General features: G+C 35.2%; 1 long non-coding RNA gene across 1 annotated transcript in view; it reads left to right on the forward strand.

The window, feature by feature from the left end:
- LOC145661976 (uncharacterized) overlaps positions 1-21,247 on the forward strand; it is a 45,454-nt gene extending 24,207 nt beyond the window's left edge. Inside the window, exon 3 of the long non-coding RNA XR_014126925.1 lies at positions 20,676-21,247. This is a non-coding gene — a long non-coding RNA (uncharacterized LOC145661976). The remainder of the gene's footprint in view (positions 1-20,675) is intronic.
- The last annotated feature ends 772 nt before the right edge of the window (positions 21,248-22,019 follow it).

Consider the following 22,019-nt stretch of genomic DNA (forward strand, 5'->3'; position numbering starts at 1 on the left):
GGACTCCAGTTCAACTCCGTAGTAGAGGTGCTAAATGCACTTGATACCTTCTTCGCTTCACGGCAAACCAAGTTCTACCGCGAAGGAATCCATGCCCATCCCGAACGTTGGCAGAAGGTCATTGATACTGATGGGTACTATTTTTGATCTTCCAGGTACGTCTTTGGTGACATATCTATGCTCTAAGTGATAGGTCAAAAAGCGACAGAACTTTCTTCGTTACTTTTATACATATTACATAAAACTACTGTATAAGTTTTAGTATCTCGAGATCGGGAAATCGGAATGTCAAAATTCGTTCAGATAATTGCTAATTTTGGTCCAGTTTACAAAATATATAAAAATCAAATAGTGTCCTTTTTGCTTCCTGGTTACTTTATGTTCGAATATCTCGAGTTCCGAAATTCGGAATGTCAAAATTCCTTCAGATTCGTGTTTCTCGTGGTTTAGTTTACAAAATATATAAAAATCAGTTGGAGTCTAGTTTGCTTCCGTTTTCACTTGATGTTCGAATATCTCGAGTTCCGAAATTCGGAATGTCAAAATTCCTTCAGATACGTGTTCCTAGTGGTCTACTTTACAAAATATATAAAAATCAGGTGGGGTCCAGTTTGCTTCAATGGTCAATTTATGTTCGAATATCTCGAGTTCCGACATTCGAAATGTCAAAATTCCTTCAGATTCGTTTTCCTGGTGGTCTAATTTACAACATATATGAAAATCAGGTGGGGTCCACCGGGTTTGCTTCCCTGCAGCCGAAAGGTACATTGAAAGTGTCGTCAAAGAAATAACTAAAAAAAAAAAAAGCTAAGGATCGAACGTCATTATTTGTCACCCTAATTTAGCTGTGACTTGTACAACCATCGAATTATCCCTTTCGCACTGTGCTGCACATATTACCATAATAGTCTTGGAGCAAATAAAAAAAGTTAAAACACACATATAAATCAATACATTTGTCTCGATCGATAGATGCTTTCACAATTGTTAAAAGGTGTAATTAAAAACAGCAAACATTGTTTCTGCTTTGAAAAGGACAATCCCTTATAAAACCGCAAACACGGTTTCGGGCGGCTTTCGCTTTCGAAAAGAGCTTTTTCGGTTTCAGTTTGGAAAACCGCATTTGCGGTTTCGGTTTTGAAAACCGCATCTGCGGTTTCGGTTTTGAAAACCGCTTTTGCGGTTTCGGTTTTGAAAACCGCTTTTGCGGTTTCGGTTTCGAAAACCGCTTTTGCGGTTTCGGTTTTGAAAACCGCATCTGCGGTTTCGGTTTTGAAAACCGCATCTGCGGTTTCGGTTTTGAAAACCGCATCTGCGGTTTCGGTTTTGAAAACCGCTTTTGCGGTTTCGGTTTTGAAAACCGCATTTGCGGTTTTCGGTTTTCAGAAAATCGGTTTTCTCAAAAACCGAAAACCGCAAATGTCACAAAAATTCAACAGCACTACTCTCTACTCAACAAATCAGAAGACTTTAACCCATATATAGGCTATAAAAATGAAAATCACCATGCTTGTGTCTCTTAAACCACCCGACCGTAGCCAATCAAATTTTCAACATAGATGAGATTTGGGCCTAGGAAGATTTTTTTTTTCATTTTACTTTGACAGTGCAACTTAAGGGAGGGGAAGGGGGAGCTATTTAAAAATGGTCGGAAAATGACCGATATTAGTGTCGAAACCATACTTTTTGGGGTCGCCTAGATGAACAGTGACACTTCCGATGCCATTTAAATCCAAATTAAGTCCCGTAACTTGGCGAGGGGAATATATATATGTGTGATGGAAAATGACCGATATCACAGAGCACTTCAATAATGTAAAAAGTGACTGACTAACTGAATATATTACTAATTTTTCTTATTTTAACTTAGTGAAGTATTTGACGCTAGTATTTTCTATTTTTTGAAATTCATTCGTCTTAAAATGTATATTTCATTTAATTTGAGGGAAAATGTTATCTTTAAAGCACAAAAATTTAGCTTGCTAAGGAATTTGGTTTATATATATATCATCACTGTGCGTTGCTGGTTTAATGGTTGGATACTAATAAGAATACTTTATAATAATACCTTTATAAAGCATTAGAATTTGGACAATATTTATCTTAATAAATTAATACTCCGTTATTTGTATAATAGTTATGTCTGAGATTCTCAAGTATAGTGTGTGATACTTAATTCACTTAATTTTCTATCCTTTTTTTCCGACTAATGTTCAATGTAGACCCGAAGAGACTCGTAACGAAAGCTTGTGGATCATATGTGGTTTGAGGACCACAGTTTGAGAAATTCTGATACCTTTTATACTTTACGATAGAAATGATTTAACGAAAAATTAACAACAATTTCCAGAATTAATCTACAAAAACTTCTCATAGGTTATTTACTATAGGGATGATCTCTTTCGAAAAATCTCTTTCAATTTTTTCGAAAACTTTTGTCAATTTTGCCAAAAAATTTTTCGTTTTCGTTTTTCGAAAAAAATTCGTTTCATATTAAAAAAAATCGTTTTCCGACAATTTTTTTGTTTTTCAAACAATTTTTTTTATTTTTCAAATTTTTTTTCGGTTTTCGATATTTTTCGCTTTTTGATAATTTTCAGTTTTCCACTTGTTTGTTTTCATCTTTGACTTGATTTTCTTTTCAAATACCAATCATCATCCTTCCTTTTATTTTTCTTTTTAAAAATCAAGCAAGAATAGTATATATATTGTAAGTGATCATTGAAATATTTGATCTTTCCGGACACGGCAGACTTGGACAAGATTCGTAACCATATGTAATATTATAGTGTTAAGGCCTTTGGTTCCCAAATTATTTGCCATCAATTTTGGGTTTCGATTTAATGAAAGGATATTGCATAACGCATAGGATACTATCGACGAAACTCATCCAATCACTACCAAAATTTGGATGGTTGTGTACTTCGATGTATTTATTAAGTACACTAAATAACATCGTCATCACAGGTATTCTGTCATTATTGGCTGTTCACTTGCCGCAACTGGGAAGCTTCTATGCTTACGGTCTTCTGCCAATCTTCACGTACAATTTTTCTGTCTTGATATCGTCCATTGATTTTAGTCTCCTTCACCCCCTCCCTTTCTTTCCTGCCACCATACCCTCTAACACGCCCCTAAAGATACAGTTCCTTGTTAATGTCCCAACCGTTTCTTTTCCTCTTCTATGGAGTGTGGATTTTCGGTCCCAGAATTATTGTCCATTAAATTTGGCTTTAAACTTATTGACAAAAATAAACTTCACTAAAACATATTTGATTACAAACTCAAACGATCTTGACCAAAGTTCGTATGACTGTTATCTTGACGAGTTTGGTATATACCTTTGGTTGTCGAGTTATTGGCCATCAAAGTTAGGTTTGGGCTCAATGAAATCAAGAAATTTCACTAAAGCGCAAAGGGTAGAACTCATCCTTTTTTAAACACCAAACTTGGGCATAGTGGTAAAGCTTGACGTGTTTAATAACCATATACAACATTATGGTGTGCAGGGTTTTGATTCCCGACTTATTGGCCATCAAATTTAAGTTTGGACTCAACGAGGGGATATTGTATAACGCATTCTATGGAAATCATCTGATCTTGACCAAAATTAGTAGGATTATTGATCTCAAATTACATAGTTAATAAGAGAGTCAAGTCATGGCAACTATTTTTTTTTTCTCGAAAATGGTAACGAACAAAAAAATTCTGAAATATGCAAATGAAAGGTTAGTTCATATGTAAACATTACATGGAGGGAGATGGATGAACAGGCACCACCAATAAGAAAAATTATCGTTTTACTATAAATTGCAACAGTACACAATAGTACATTACAAAGTACGCAGTGTGGGATGGATTCTTTGGGAGACTACTTTGAGGAACTCTAAGATGTCACAGGTACGTGTTCTTGCCCTGTGCTATTGTGTACTGTTGCAATTGACAGTAAAACACGTTTGAAACGACAATTGTTTTCGTCTTTTTTCTCTTGCTATATCTTTATGGTGATGTGTGCTCATCCATCTCCCTACATGTAATGTTTACATATGAACTAACCTTCCATTTGCATATTTCAAAATTTTTTTTATTTGTTACCATTTTCGAGAAAAAATAGTTGCCATTACTTTCGCAATAACCCTCGTATTATGATGTATGGGCTTGTGGTTCCCGAGTTTCGGTTTAAAGTTAGTGAAATCTAGAAATTTCACTAAAACGCACAAAAATGAAACTCACACGTTTTACCAAACATGGATGGTGGTAGAACTTAAGGGACTTATAGTAATTATATGCAGCGGTGCTTTTCAGCCGGTTCGCTAGAACCGCTCGCTAAAATATTTCGAGTTCGCAGAACCGTTTGTTATACCCAGTAAATTTCACCCAGTTATACCTAGGAACAGTAAATTTTAGTTTAACTATCTTTGTTTTTTAGAAATTCTTACAGCTACAGGATTAAACATATGATATCTCAGAACAAGGTATAAGCGATTATTTCTTAATTCCAAATCCTCAGATGTCAAAAATGAGGACTGAGTTCACATGAGTATGGTGCTGAGGGCTATTTATATTTGAAATACATACATACCATTATTATCAACTGTCGATCCATTGTTGGATTAAGGTCTTTTCAATACTTTTTGACAACCATCTATCTTGGATAATTCGTTTCCAAGATATTCGCAGTGCTATCTAATTTCGTCACACCACCTTGTATTAGAATGCTGTGTAGGTCACTTGTCACTTGTGGTATCCAGTAAAAAATGGTTGCTTTTGTTTACCTTGTATGGGTTGTTTCCTAAAAGAGTTATATTTATCAACCTTCTCTCTCTCTCTCTCTCTCTCTCTCTCTATATATATATATATATATATATATATATATATATATATATATATATATATATATATATAGCAGGTTGTTAAAAAATAGCGTAACACCACTGACCATATGAAATATTATGGTGTTCAGATCTTTGGTTCCCGAATTATTGGTAATCAAATTTGGGTTTAAAGTTAACAAAATCAAGAAATTTTACTAAAACACGTTCGATTAAACGCAGTCGATTTTGACAAAAATTGAGATGGTGTAGACATCATGCTGAGTATGAGTATAAAATTTATAGGTTGAGGCCTTTGGGCTCCAGAGTAATTGGGTCATCCAAGTTTTTTTTTTTTTTTTGACTAAAATACGATTGGAGTAACTTATTTGATCTTTGCCGAACTTGGCGTGATTGGTAGAACTTGACGAGCTTAGCATGTGTGCGAGCTTAGTATGAAATATCATAGTGTGAGTCCTTTGGTTGCCAAACAATTGACCATCAAAATTAGGTTGGATTCAGTGAGACAAGAAATTTCATTAAAACACGACAGATATTATTCATCCAATGGTAGCTTACTATTCATATATGTTATGGTGTGATTTGGTTTCCGAATTATTGGCCATCAAATTTATACTAGGAAATACACTATTCACTAAGATGCGTCCGAGACATCCACTCGTGACTGAAGTCAACATAGTTGTGAATCTTAAACTGCTTTGTTCACGGCGCAATCTTTATTGTTAACAGTAATATTCAATGATTCAATTAGGATATAGGGTGGGGCAAATAAAAGTAGCCAAGAGAACAGAGTTCCAAGGTGAAAAGAAACACAGCAAAGGAAAGGAAATGGTTCGCTAACATGCTTATAGCAGCTGTTGAAAATGATCACCGTTCATCTCTTGAATGATCATATGAATGAAAATGATCACAATTTTAGGTGTTCGGGCACGTTTCGGAATGTTTTTGCCTTGTTCAAAACAGATCCTGTCTAACGCCACATTCTGATTGATCGTTGCATTGCACTTTGACACCATGAAATTCATGAGCAAACAAGTGACCACACTTTTCCCACGAATTTGTTTTCACGTAGTTTTCCACTACGAACACCCTCTGCTGCACTGTGAGTACGATCTTCACCTGTGCACTGCTCAACTCACACTGACACAACCCACACTAAGATCTGAACCGGTGGTGTGGTTCCCATGCATACATTCAAGTCAAATCGTATCCACTTGTTCGGACCACTGTTATTTGCCCCACCCTGTATAACATGCATAGACGATTCAAATGATAGAAAGGTATATTGTATTAAATTCAACTTCAATTTCCTTGTGAAGATGGTCCATCAGAATGCAACAATGGGAAATAGTAGAATTTCACATTAATAAAAATCGTCTATGTTAATTGGGTAATCCCATGCAAAAACGGACTAACTGCATTTTTGATGAAATTGAAGTAGAGTGGCATTTGTGTTAAAAACTGAAAATTTCATCACCCACCATAGAATCCATTCAGCATAACTTACTCCATCCCTTGGCAAATTAAAGGAGCTACAAACTTGGTTCATTCTGGCTTGATAAAACCCTCAGTTCACAAAGTATCACTCTATCTCAATTTCAGAAAAAAAATGTAGTTAGTCAGTTTCGCCATGGGGACACCCAATTAGTCTTCATTGTATTGTATGCTCAAAATATAATTCTTCAATAATCAATTAAGGACGAATTTTTCTCGCTTGCGTTAATCCTACTTCTTGGAAATGATTTCGATTTTTGTTTTCGGAAGGAATGTTTGTTTTCCATTTACCGGAAAAGTTCGTTTTTTTAGTCAAATTTATTTTCGATTTTTTCGTTTTTTAAAATTAGTTTTTCGTTTTGAAAAATATTTTTATCTCCGGATTTTTTCCCTTATATATGGTGTTTCAAAACAACACCGACAACGTTTGGGAGGTGATTCCGGACACAAGATAAGACGAAAAGTATAGACCAACCTGGGTGCACAAATGCTTCCTTTCGAGGTTATAGGCTGTCGCAAACATTAAAAAAAAAAAAAAAAAAAAAAGAACTTTTAAGGTCCATAGCTTCAAAACTATGCAACCTACCGTAGTCGGGTCAAGACTTCACTTAGGAACTAGTATTGCACTATCCAAAAATACATGTTTCAGAGTTCTAAGGTATTCACGCAACAATTTTTATAGAGGGAGTTTGGCTACGGGCATATAATTTGAAGTACTCACTAACTCACCAACTGAACTATTCACAAATATAAGACAAAAATGGATAAAAGAGGTACTATTTCTCTCAACTACTTTTCTAATTTTAATTGTCCAACTATTTTCCTAATCTCGATGATTTTTCGCTTTTCATTTTCAGCTTTCGTCGAATTTTTTTTTTCGAACTATCATAAAATGTACGTTTTTCTGAAAAAAAAAAAAAAAATGTAGTTACCTAAATTATTATAAGTCTTAGAAGGTAACGTAACACATTACGTATTAAGAAATGATACACGGTAACGCTTTATATTTTCCAACTAAATGTTACTAGGGGTCGGGGTGGTCAAGTGCTGTCTCCTCGCTGGTCTAGTGGCTATCACGTCCGCCTTTAGTGTATGGGGTCCCGGTGGGAGAGACTTTTAATTTTAACTCTCCTCGAAATGTCTGTGTTCGTGTCCCTATCGTTCTAGGTTACTAGTTAAACGAATAAAAAAGCAAGTAAAATTAAGTAGAAGCTTAGTAATAAGTACCGTAGTTAAGCAAGTTAATAAGGCACGTTCGGTGAAAAAAAAGTGCTACAGCGTTCACCTGTGGTGTATGGGATCCTTGGTTTGATCCCAACTGGCGCAAAGTGAACTTTGTGGTGGACAACCATCGCGTGTGTGAGTTTTCTCGGTGTTCTCCCGTTTCTTCCCACTTTCTTCATTCCATCATTTCCTTCATTTCATATCATCACACTCTCCTTTAACCTAGCCGGCATAATCGTGAGACTTGAAACTTAGAAATTTCATTTATGATAATTTTAAATGTCACTACTTAATATAGTCAAATAACGTTTGTTAACCGTTACTTTTAGCGTTGCCTTTTAAAGTTTTGAATTGTAAAGAAAGAAAATAATTCTTTTTCTTTTTCTTTTTTTTTAAAGAATAAAACTCTCTAACAATTTTCCGATAGCAAATTCAAACAACTATCATATTAGGTCTATTTGTGGTAGTAAAATGTCATTGATCTTTTTCTACATCATCAGGAGATAAATATTTCGAATCAGTAAAAATATGTACCATGAATTGTGCACAAGAAATTTGTCGTCAGTTCAGAGTTTTTTTTAATGATGGTTCGGTCAAGTTCCTTTAGTTGTTAGGGCTTACGGGTTTATGGTTCGATTCCAAGGCATGTGAGTTTGTGGCGGACGTTATGTCTTAAAGTTCTCCCGTTTCCTTCCACATTCACATCTCAGCAATTCTTTTTGTAATTATTAATCGTCCTCTTTTTTAGCCTACAATTTTTTTTCGTCTCGTCTAGATTTTTGACTCGATTAAATTCAAGACGAGACAAAAAACATAACATTTCTCATCTTGTTTCATGATATTCTTTGGAACCAATGTACACACTGAAAACATGTTTAGATGTACCTCTCTGTTACACATAATTTTGAAGCGACAGTGATTCCTATGCTAAAGTCATTGCTCGTAGCAAATAAAAGTTTTGATTATCGCTGACGATGGCAGTGTTCGTATTTCCACGTTCATTCATTCATCCTAGTTCTTTAACACCATTTATCATTGGCTGCGTTAAATCGGTAACATCAGGCTTGTGTTAACCACAACACCACTCAATTGGTATTGAAATATGTGCTAAAAGAGTAGTTATGCTGGATCACTGCCTGTGTTAAAAATTTTTATGAAACAAATCATTCAAAATACAAGATTTACAGAATAAAGGGCATTATTGCAGTATCGCCGGACCATACGAAAATCGAAATAAAAAAATATTTAGTTTCTCCCTCAAAATACTAGGTTGTGACCCTGGCTCACATGGTAGTAATTATTGTTCGACATATAGGTGGACGTATTGCATAAAAACTAGTGCATAAAACACGAACCAACTTGCGCTAAGTTGCACTAAAACGCAGGAATGCTATCTAACCGAATCAGAGCAGGAGCGCAGCACGGGGACCGAGCGATAGCGAGAGGGAGCGTCTGTAGATAACAGGCGCGTCAGCATCAGTGGGCATACATATAAACGAGGATAGTGGAAAAACACTTTTCATGTCATAAAATGCATGGTTTACGTGTTACACAGCCTTGAGGAAGTTACTAAGTGCCATCCATCCAAAAATGTACTAAATTAGGTTAGATTCAATTAGGTTTGGATATATGTTCCTCTTATTCTCTGTAGTTTCAATTCGTTTCTGCACTTAACGACAAATGATTTGCCTCTTTAGGAGACCATGCCTTTCACACAGTTTCAACAACTGACACTCCTTAGTTTTGTACAACACGATAAAACTCAAAAGACACAATGCGTGACAATCTAGTCATTTACGCACCATTTCCATACTGCATTTCTCATAAATCATAACAAGTGTACCTCTCCGCCAAATTGTCTCTTCCGCCTCCATATACAGTGCCGCTTACAACATCGAAAACAACTAACTACAACAAGTATTTTCTTAACTTTAACTATTCCCCTCACCTGACATTCACCTACTCTTCCTTACAAACCAAATTCCAATTCATATGATAAATTTTCTAAAATTAGTCCGGCGATACCGCCGTTAACCCGAATACAGAGTTGTCTCAGTTTAATTTTTAGATACGGCATATCGGGTGTCTTCGATATTCTGTGGCCTGTTGTCTTACAATACATAAAATACAAGAGGATTAAAGATCCCAAAATACTTATATTGTGAAAATAATAATAATAATAATAATAATAATAATAATAATAATAATAATAATAATAATAATAATAATAATAATAATAATAATAATAATAATAATAATGAATCACCTTTGTAATTCCATACTCCAAAGTAACTCCCGTACGTAGTGTCAAGTGTTATCTCGTATAGCTCGATATTATCTATTGACTAATATAAATGTTCTACATTTTGACACTATTTAAAAAGAAATTAATATTTAAGAGTTAATAACAATTTTTGCCCATCGTGCTTCATCGGCTGACCAAAAGCTTTCGACCGGGTCAATTGGACCAAATGTGTTGAAATCAGGGTCAACTGGAGAGATCGACAACTCATTCAAAACCTTTAAACAGGACAACGAGTGAAGTTGCGCTTGAATGAAGGAGAAACCGATAGTGTGGAGATTAGAAGAGGAGTCAAACAAGGATGTTTTAAGTCGCTAGAATTATTCAACATTTACAGTGAATGTTTAATGAAAGAATTGGAGGAGTAGGAATTGGAGATTCAAAATTGGAGAGCAGATCATTAACAAGATCAGGTTATTATAGCTAGAACCGAAGGAGGACTACAGGAGATGATTAACAAAATAGTTGAAACTGGGAAACTGTATGGAATGGAAATCAACATTGAAAAATCGAAAATCATGAGAATATCCCGTGGAAACGCGCCATTGTGAGTCAGAGTAGAACAAAGAAAGCTTGAGGAGGTCGATAATTTCAAGTCTCTTGCAAGTATTTTGACGAGAAACGCTTACTGCACCCAAGAGATCAGATCAAGAATTGCCGTAGCCAAAGTAACATTCAACAAGAAAACACACTTTCGTAGTATATTAGTATATAATTTATTAAAAAAGCATATATCTCTCAAAGTCGGGGACAGAATTAGCCCCTGTCCTTCCCAAATGGTGCCCCTACTTATAATTCTCTTTTATTTCAGCTATTCCACTACGAATGATGAATGAACACGATAAAGTGTTAGTAAAAAAAAAAAAAAAAAACTATATGCTAAATGAAACTTGAACATGCTATGAATTACACTTTGCAATCTGTAGCCTAGCGCCTTGGATCCCTTTGAAAAAATAAGAAAAAAAAAACTCCTTCCGACTCTTATGACCTCTTTCTTGTATCTACACACTAAACAAGCAAGCGCGGATCAAGAAATTGTTGTTGGAAGGAGTCCAAAGTATGGTGCAAATCTAACAATACGAGACACTACACTTATATAGTATTTAGTGCTCTCAAAGGGTCGGGTTACGGGTCGGGTCGGGTCAGGTCAACTCGGGTCGGGTTATCGGGTCGGGTCAGACGGGTCAGCTCGGGTCGGGTTGTCGGGTCAGGCTACTCGGGTCGGGTCAGTCGGGTTGTCGGGTCGGGTCAATCGGGTCAGCTCGGGTCGGGTCGGGTTATCGGGTCGGGTCGGGTCAGTCGGGTCAGTTTACTTTGGTCAACTGAGTTTAGGTTGAGTTTAAACTCGGCTGGAGTCGAAAGCTGCTGTTTTTCACTAGCTGCCTAATTAAAAATAGCAATTTTCAATTGATTTTATAGAAACCATAAATCTATTTTGAACACTTGCAGCTAGTGTTTTTATGATAAATGCTTATTTTTCTACTTGTGTGTACTTTAATTTTTAAATGTGGAAGATTGATTTTACCAATCGACTGTAATATTAATATCTACGCCAATATGGAGTCTGGATTTAGAACAAAACTAGAAGTTGTTTAAGCAACGCCAAAAGAGATATTGGATATGGACCAACTTTAACTCAAGCAGGGCCGCGGTGGCTCAGTGGTAGAGAATTCATCTCTGGTGCATGGTGTCCAGTAGCGTAGCTAGAGTTTTTTTCAGGGGGGGCCAATGAAGGGCCCAAGAGGATTTTGAGGGGGACATCTCCAATATATATATATATATGTGTGTGTGTGTGTGTGTGTGTTTGTGTGTATTCAAGGTGAATGTTTCCATCTTTATTGTTCATGATTTTACTCTTTGGAAAACAGTGAAAATATAAGAATTTAGTACCTCCAACAACTAGGATTCATTAATGCAATTGATTTCTAATGTAAGTAAATAGTTATTTAATCATGGCGTTTAAAATATGTGTAGCTGGTTGACTTAAGGAAGCAAATACACTTTTACAGGTAAAGAAAATAACTTATAGGTTCATGCCTCTACTTGAAGAGGATCTTTCTATTCGTGTGGGCAGCAGCAAACATATCCACAACTTGTTAAAGATCTAACGATTTAGCAATTTTCTTCTCAATATAAAGTAACAATAAGTTTTTCAACCTATCATGAGTCATTGAATTGCGTATACAAGTCTTTAATCTTTTCAAAGAAGAGAATGACCTTTCACATGTAGCACTAGAAACTGATATAATCATAGAGATGATACCTAACTTTTAGGTTTCTAGGAATGCGTTTTTGTAGACACAAAGAAGATCAACGAAATTCGTTAAGGAATCAGCTTTCGTTTTCTTCTCGTCTTCATACAACTTAATTGTTAGAGCAACCCACATTATGCTTTATTTCTTTTTTAATTTTGCTTTTTTTTTTTAAATTATGCTTTATTGTTAATTTCAATGATTATTTTACATTAATCGTGTATAATATATATTTATTATACATTCAATATTCTAAATATCTTGATCTATTTATTGATATTTTTTTGCAACTAGTTTCTCTCATATTTAATGAACTTTCTACTTAATTCATTGTAAAGAGATGTGCTTTGCTCGAATAATTTTTTTCTATCATTTGTGTGCGCCTTACAGGTACATATATACAGAAAGGGAAAGTAAAAGATGCCACTAAAAAGTACAGAAAGTGCTTAAGTTCAAAAAGTAAACATAACAATATAGTGGTTACGCCAGAGGGGAGCAAGGGGGGCGAGCGCCCCCTAGTAGCTACTTCTGCCCCCCTGACTGCCACCTAGACTGCCCCCCCAGACTCGTACAATCTTTAAACATTCTTCATGTAGTATTATATATCAGTATCATAACCAATCTCATTGACAAATTGTAGTCTACTTTCCATGAATTTACTATGTGGCAGATTAATCCTCAAGCTTTCTTCTTTGAGCGTCTGGGTATGCACGCATATTTCTGTTTTCTAATTTAGCCCCTTTTGAGGTAAATTTTAGTTATACTTCTTTCTTATGATTTTTAATAATTGTGCCTAGCGAACAATAGTAGATTTGGTCGACTTGTTTTCTTCTCATTGGATCAACTTCGATTGGAAACAAAAGAAAGGTAAAACCAGTTACGTAACTTGTTTGTATTTGTCCAGGTTTGAAGTTTTCAGTTTCATATTTTGTTTTATTTAAAACTTCTTTTTTCTGAAACATTATTCTCGGCTTCCAATATTCAGAGGATGTGCTTATAACAGCTTAGTTTGCAACTACCAGGGCTTAATTTTTTGAAGGAGATAAAAAGAGTTGTTTTCCCTTCCTGCAAATGATAAGAATAAAATTATGGAATGAAATTGATTCCCAATAAAATGTATTGTCAGAGTGCTAATCTTTAGTTAGTAATTGGTTTATACTAGTGCTCCTTTACTTATTTTGTTCAAAGTACTGACGTGACGTCTACCATATTGACTAGGAACTGCTGAAAAATTCGTAACCCAACCCAGAAGGAGTGCACGTGGATTGGTGAAGTTTTACTTCTTCTTCTCTTCCCCCGAGAGTCAATATACTACCTTGTACAGTGCTCCAGCTTTTGCAGAAAAGTTTTAAAAAAATCTAGATTTCCTCGCACCACTGTTCGTAGCACTACCCCTATCAGATCTAAAATGGCGTCTTTCAAGTGTTATTTAAGTTTGGGAAATAAGTACACGTAATAGTTAGACGGAGCTAAATCTGCGGAATAAGAATGATGATCTAGACATTAAAATCCTAGATTATGCAATGTCAGTTATGTTCGCAGGGCCTTGATGGACAGGTGTATTCTCCTGAAGGAACAGAATTCCTTTCTTTTCATTTTCCGCAGCGTTGAACTTTGAATTTTTCTTTCAGTTTTGTAAGTAATGTAGAGATTCTGGATTAAATATCTGACCATTGAGGAGGTAGTCTACCACTCCATTCTTATACCAGAAGAATGTTCCAAACAGTTTCTCAACCTACTTCTGTGTCTTGAACTTCTTGGGGCGATGGAGAAATGAGTGCTACTACTCCATTGACTGTTGTTCCGATTCAGGATCATAGTGGTACAACCATATTTCATCTATGGTTACTAATCGTCAGCGAAATTGATCAGCATTACGGTCAAATTGGAAGAATACTTCTCTTAATGCCGTTACCCTTTTATTCTCCTGACATATATTTTGGGAACACATTATGCCGAGAACTTGCGCATACCCAAGCCATTCTGAATTATGCTACCGACGAGTTCCAAAGAAATGCCCAGAATCTCTGACACCAAGTTTTGCTGAGAAGGTAAAAACTGAGAAAGCGGTGTGCAGACCTCAGACTATAATAAATATAAATAGATTAAATTATTTTTGTCACACAAAAACTGGGGTGGCCTAGGCCCTCCGGCCCCGGGCTATATCCACCACTAGCTGAAATGCTGCAATTTTCAAGAATAATGTCACAAATTGCATCCATGATTCCAGGAAGAGTCATTGCTTTTAATCATCCTGGATGTAAAGCATAATTTGTTGAGAAATTGCTACGTTTATACTAAGCCACTTACTTCTTCACCACTTACTTCTTCTATATAACGGAGGAGAGTCCCGTGGTGTTTCACTGATTTCCTAATTAATTTACTTCGGTGACTTTCCTCGGTGGAACAAAAATGTTATAACAGTAAGGATCTGGATGTTCGTGAAATTATCTGTTTGGGCACACATAATCACTTCAGAGGCCTGAGAAACAATAAGAATTTCATTATTAATATGAAAATTTATATTTGTACATACAGAGATACGTTTTTCTAAACTACGGTTTCATTTTTCTACCTAGTACCTACACTCCTTCTGGATTGGACTACGACATTTTCAGCAGCTTCTCGTAAATTCTCTCTCTGTCTCTCTCTCTCTCTCTCTCTCTCTCTCTCTCTCTCTCTCTCTCTCTCTCTACATATATATATATATATATATATATATATATAGAGAGAGAGAGAGAGAGAGATACGTAGCATATAGACGAATGTGTTACTTGTAGCATACGCGAAAGTAATTCAATTTATGTTTAGGCTTCAAAAGTTTCATTGAAAAATATTTCATGTGCAGACGTTACTTATTTGTTAATTACAAATTTTATTTGAAATAAGTTTAATTTATAATCATATAGATCTAACACAAAAACAGCAACGAAATACACAATGTAATGTAAAATAAGTCAAACGTAATAAATATGTCATTTTTGGTATGGCAAATAGCCGCCCCCCGAAAATGTATCTGCCCCTCCTTTGCCCCCCTAAGAACTTAAAGCTGGCGTCATCACTGTAATAATATAGTATGGAGTTCTTGCATACTATTCATTGTTGGCGGAAAAATTTCTTCTTTTACTTTTTTCTTTTCTCCACATCAAAGGATTACACCGAAAAGTTTACAGAAATGAAAATAAGCTTTTCATTGTTGCATTGTTATGTTTTCAATGATTTTGCATTGTAAATATTGGCTTTAAAAAATATTAACACAGTATGTTAAACTTTCAGTTAAAGAGAATTTTCCAAGAATTGTGCTATATATTTTAAATTATGCTTTATGCTTTATTTTCTAAAATTATGCTTTTAAAACTAGTTTCCCAATGTGAGTGCATTTTGGCGTTCACCCAATGTCGTGACCATAGTGCTCTCAAACGGGTCGGGTTGTCGGGTCCGGTCAACCGGGTCAGCTCGGGTCGGGTTATCGGGTCAGGTCAATCAGATCGGATCACGGTTCGGGTCAGTCGGGTCGGGTCGGGTCATCGGATCGGGTCAGTCAATTCGGGTCACGGGTCGGGTCGGGTCGGTCTTCAACCCGACACGACCCGACCCGACCCGTTGAGAGCACTAATAGTATTAAATCGATGCTATTCACCCGAAAAGGCTATAAGTTATTGTTAAACGCAGTGCTTTCACGTATATTCTCAGAAAAATGATAAAACTACATTGTTTTTATAACAAAAGAAAGAATATAAGTGAAATGTAAGATAATTTTTTCGACTACATCAATTCTTTCGACTCTGCTAAATAAATATTGTTTTATTAAGAAAGGGGATGAAAGTATGGCGACTTGCGAAGATTTTGTGGTTTAGGGATTGGACCCCCGCGTGGGTGCGTCTTTGAACTCTGAAACATATTGGACAACCCAAAAAGTCCATGCTCTTTAGATGGACTCGATCTCGCAATGGTTACACCCAACGGCGCCGATTTCTATACAACTTTGGAGTGCGGTAGTGCATTCAGGTATTTCCACCTCGTTCTCAAAATATCCAGCAAAGGTATTCAGACCCCGGCTCGATCGGCCTCCCAAGTATCGGTGCTTATTGCTACATCAATCCTCTACGACCTGGTAAGTCACAAGTAGAAATTCATTAGAAGAACCAAAAAGAAACAGCTTATAAAGAAACAGATCAAAAATAAAAACAATTAGCAGAAACAAAAGAATCAATTTATACCTGGAGAAAATTTTGTTGGAGGTGGAACGCTACGAAATCTATCAATAAACTTTAAGGAAAAATATACTAGGTATAAAATATTTAGATATAAGAACAGATCAAAAAATAAATGTGAATATATATGTAGAGAACATTTGTGAAAGTCCAAATAAACAAACCTTGAATAATCGTGAATAATGATTTCTTCCTCCCATCTTTCGGAAAAACTGAGAACCTCCATCATAAAGTCGTTCTAACAACAATAATGTGCAAGTGAATGCGACTTGAACCTAACAGAAAACAAGAAATGAAAGACAATTAATACAGATTAGCAGCGTCAGGAGCATTTAAGACTTCCTGAAAGTTTTGAAGAGTCCGGAACTTACCGTAATGCTATTGATATTGAAATAATTCGATTATTCAGATAATGTATGTTTCGAGTTGAGTTGAGTTGATTTTGAGTTTAAAGTCCCGTTCAGCAGCGAGGCTATATGAGACATGGACCTACTGATTAACGTGGAATCCGAACCACATGAACTTCCGCCGGGAATCGAACCCGGGTCTCCCACGCCAAAGGCGCGTACACTAGCCGCTTAGCCACGGAGAAGCTCCCAATGTATGTTTCGAATATTCGTTGTTTGAGTAAAAATCATTATTCGAATAGCTATTCTATAATTTATTCGAATAAGTGTTTGAATATTAACCCTTAACTAACGCCGAAACTTTGATTTCCTTAGCAAAGTATCTCATAAATTTATTCTTATCACCTAATATAAAATTTGTTTCAAAATACATACATAATGCAAGTGCTACGTAAGAAGAATTAACTATCATTGAGAAAAACTTCTCTTTTTTCATTAAAATGACATTTTCTAGTACACGTTTTTTCTGTGAACAAAAGTTTTCTTGAAAGTACAGAATAAGTTTCAAAATTACGTGCTTCTGTCAACCAAACACATCACGCACACTTTCCTGGAACATTCGAAACCCACTGGCTTGTCACAGTTAGCTCACTTATATGCTGTGTTCCTATTCTTCTGATAAGGACAAAGACTACATTTTCTTTTGCGTTCCATTTTGTCACTTTTCGCCAACTGTTGCTCGTCTTCCTTGTTCGGTGTTGTCTTCCCGAGAACATTTTGGATTGTTGTTGTCAGGTCTCTCCTCAAATTATGAACCTTCAACCTCCTTTGAAGATGAGGTCTCATGAGGTTCATGGCTAGTTCTTTCACAAATGTGTATCTGGAAGTACTTGGGCTGTTTTTAGTACCATATTTAGCTGGTTTCTTGGTCATGTAAGCCTTGGAGCTGCATTTTCCACGAAATGGTACAAGCATTTCATCGACGCAAACGTATTCTCTTAAAGAAAATATTTTTTGGAAATTATGCGTGAATTTGGAGATCTCTGAAATGGCTGCAGCTTTGTTGGTCTCTTTTCGTGTTTCTCCCGTTTCAAGGTCATCAAATCGCAGACACAGTAATAAAATTTGGAAACGCTTCACTGACATTGCAGCTCTAAATATGGGTCTACCAATAGGGGAAGTCAGTTGAATATGAGCATAGTTAATGAAAATACTAATATATCACAAAAATGATGTATTACAGAAATAATAAAGTCTCACCAAAAGAAGACCTGATCTTTCGTCTACAAACGCTAAAAAGTACAAAGTTATAGATACTTCTGTTCGTGAGAAATAAACAGGTTAGTAAGGTAGGTGCTCAGTGCTCATATTTTCTGTAGTACAAGGGTAATATGAGCACTTCGTAGGGAAAATATGAGCAGCATTTTTTTTAAAAATATTTTCACGTAAATTACAAAGCAGATACAAAAAATATACAAAAGAAGAAATAAAACGTAAATGATTACAATAACGAGCAAAAGATAGTTGCACATACACGTAAAACACAGTTCATTTCAAGAGCCCTGTCTATTGGTGTGACGCAAATATCTAAGCATTAAATCTGCTACAATAATCACAAACAAAGAACTCAGGGCACTGAACGTTCATACCAGTCTTGGCACATATCACATTTGATCCTTTCTTACCCTTTGGAGTCTCTACTAAACTTCCCGATCTAAGTTTTCGTCAGGCTATTCTGAACACCGATCATTTGTGATATAAAAAATGTAAAAATTTGTCTTTTAAAAATCCTCACTACCACAATTCCCGAATTTATGAGTTCTCTTCTGTGGCTCAGTAGGCTCAAACTTTTTACCCATCCTCTCTACTCTATGAAAGGAATGCCGAGAAATATGTGAGTGTTCTTTTCTCTTCTTTTAATCTTTCTTCTCTTTTTCTTGAGTCGATTCTGAGCATGGAGCACCGGAGCATCCCAGGAGACGGCGCTTCCCGGGTTGCCTATCATTCAGCTTTTCATATCCGAACGGTAGATTTTAGTTTACCAATATATTTAGAATAAACTGAACAATTTAAATAATTTTGTGGACATCGAAAACAGGCAATTTTGTGAATGTTACGAAAACAATAGTTCAATTTATATTCTGAAATTAGCAGAAGTTGTAAATCTAAGGATGGGAAAGCAATTCTATTTTCAACGTTACATACAAAAACATAGTTTTGTCATCATTGTGGGTGAGAAACTTAGCTTCACAAATGAACAGTTTTATTTGGTAGCTTATATTCCGAGTCCAATTCTGGGATTTCGAAAATAAACAGTTTTTCACATAAAATTAAAACTATTACGTTAATAAACTACATGCATTTTCGATCCTAATCCCAAGACGAATTTGAGGTATTTTTCTATGAAATTGGATGAAGCTCAAATCTACTTTGAGGTGATACGTGTGTTTCTCTCAGAAACCTTCCGTGGCTGGTTGGGTGGGTAATTTATTCGGACTGGCTCCTAAGAAAAAAATATTATTCGCTTGACATCTATTAGTGAAATTGTGAACATGTTGTAAGCTGAAAATTGTCAGTTGTCTTGTTTTGCGGAGCCTCGTTGAATATTTTGTGCTAAAATCGTTTTTTCTCCTTGTGGTAATATATGAAAGAATCAAAATGGATCAAGGACAAATAGTGAACTCCTCTCCTAGACGAGTTGATGTTAAATTCTGGTTATGATGGTGACGTTGGCAGTTTCTAGATATGATGTTTTACGATTCTCGGAATCAGCATCATTTAGGCATTCTCAAAAGTCGATCAGAAGAATTAATTAGAAGAGAAAATACATAAAACATTCATAAACAGCAATTAAATGTCCAAAAGATATGTAATACAAGTTTGAACATACTATAATATTTTTTTTTATTTATTCAAATGTGGTGTTGCTCTCTGCGTAAACTATCAGAGTGAAATTTACTATCTATAGTTTATATATATATACTATAGTATCTATAGTATATATTTCAATAGTTTTCCCATGGTGGAGGTTTTAGTACAGTTTTCATAAAGCAAATAGCAGTTTATCTAATTATAACAATAATAAGCAAGTTCTGCCCTTTTTTTACTTAATATTTCCGTTATAAAATATTTTGATGTACCTAAAATAGCATGCGTTTGTAGTAATGTTGTGGCAATTCCTCCCAACAATATCAATAAATCTTATAGAAAAATATTCTTGTGACAACTTTTTCCAACAATATCAATATATGGTATTGGAAAATATTCATGTTTGGCACTTCCTAGCAAGAACATCAATAAATGTTATAGAAAAATATTCATATTCTAACAATTCCTCCTAACAATATCAATAAATATTATAGAAAAAAATTCGTCTTAAAATCAGCTGCGTGATTTCAAATTTTGCCAGGATGAAGTAATATTGTCTACTGACATAAGAGTTGCACGTTTTTTATTGGTTTATTAGTATACAATTTATTTTAAAAAATCATGTATTTATGGAAGTCAATGTATTTATGGAACCCCTACTCTCCCCAAATGACACCACTGCTTAAAATTAGATGTTTAAAGATATATTGGCCATAGATTTTGCATGACTTCCTTTTTTTTCGCTACTGGTATACGTCTTTTTGGAAATATACTAAACTAGCAGGGGAACTAGCAGGATAGCAGTATACGGCTTTTTAGAAATTCCCATAGCCACGTAAGCACAGCAGTGTACATAATATTCTCACTACAAAAAATACTTTAAAGAATATAAGGAAATAATGTTTTTGATGAATAGCAATGAATCAGGTCCCTGATTGGTCAATGATGCATGAACAGAAAAAAATAAAATAAAGAAGCTCCTATTATTCTTTAATTTTGTGAGAAATTTTTAGAAAACAGCATAAAAGAGTCTAGTAAAATGTTAAAGAAATTACTAAACTAGCTATATCCAAAGGATGTTTAAGTATAGATATAGTTTTCGATGTTACTTTTAATTATACCTATTTTTAACTTTATTGTAGGAAAAGCAGAAATTGTGAGGTTTGGAATGAGAAGGAGAAACCTTGTGGTGAATGAAAATGCAACACCAGCATTGAACACCATGTCCTCATAGTGGAACAGGCGGCGCTACTTGTCACACTGAGACCGCAACAATTGATCTTTTTCGTGAAAAGTTTGGAGACCGCAAGGGAAACATCAACTGGCCGCCTACATTATGTGACCTGACACCTTTATTTTATTTTATTTTATTTTTTTGTTGGGGATTTTTGAAAGAAGAAGTGTACGCTAACAACGCAGAAACTATTCCGAATCTTAAGAACATCATTATCACTGCTACCGCAGGAAGCACAAATGTCATTGAAAATTGTAAGAAAAGACTGATTGCTTACCACAATTCCAGAAGGGGACATTTGTCTAACATGATTTTCCATTCTTAACCAGAACATGTGTTCTTATTATTCCAATATTAAAATTCTCACTTCTTCATTCTTATGTGCGTTTATTTAACAAATTAAAAATAACATCAAAATTTCAACACCCTTTAACTCTATAAGGATTAAATTAGATGTATGGAATTTATCATACTCATAATTGTTAAAACAAAACTAATAAAATTATGCACAGAACAATATGAGATTACAATCTACAGTACAGCATCTAAGTCTTCTAAAATTGAAAGCTTGTCGTTGGAACCTTCTCTAATATCGAAAGGGTAAAAACAAAGCCCTTTATAAAAGAATTAAAGTATAAAGGTACTATCTAAAATGTCCGTTCATCGCACGTGAATAACAATAATGTTTATTGAAAATTATTTGAGAGGTATATTTGAATAACTTTTCCCCCCTCTCCTCCTTAAGACACTTATTTGAATCAAAGTGGACTGATAAAACCACAGCTCGATTTATTGCGAACGGTTTAGTCGTTTCGTCACATTGGACATCTCATAAATACAAAATCGAGAATTAAAATACATAGTCACAAATTTCCTCATTTTTCCCCGGTAGAAGAGGAATTTTCGTCACCACTCAAGTTTCAATGAGAAGTTTATATCCGAATTTCATATCCTTATCTTCAAGGGTTTGTGAGATATTAAATCCTTTGCATACATTTTTAACTTCTTTTCCTTTAGTTTACGCATTTTAATCAAACCGACTTGATAAAAACCCTGGCCGAGGACAGTGTTAAATATATTGAAAAATCAATCTTAAGAGATGTTACCAGATGTTTGCTCAGAAATGGCTCAGGCGATTTTGTTCATATTTCATAAACGAATATTTCATTAATAACCTGACAATATAGCGTAACTCATTTGTGGTAAAAAAAAAAAAAATGTACGAGGGGTAGTTTATTTTAAGGGTGAGTTT

Source organism: Thermobia domestica, chromosome 10 (genome assembly GCF_964235325.1).
Source record: "Thermobia domestica chromosome 10, izTheDome1.hap1.1, whole genome shotgun sequence".
In the NCBI taxonomy this organism is placed as follows: Eukaryota; Metazoa; Arthropoda; class Insecta; order Zygentoma; family Lepismatidae; genus Thermobia; species Thermobia domestica.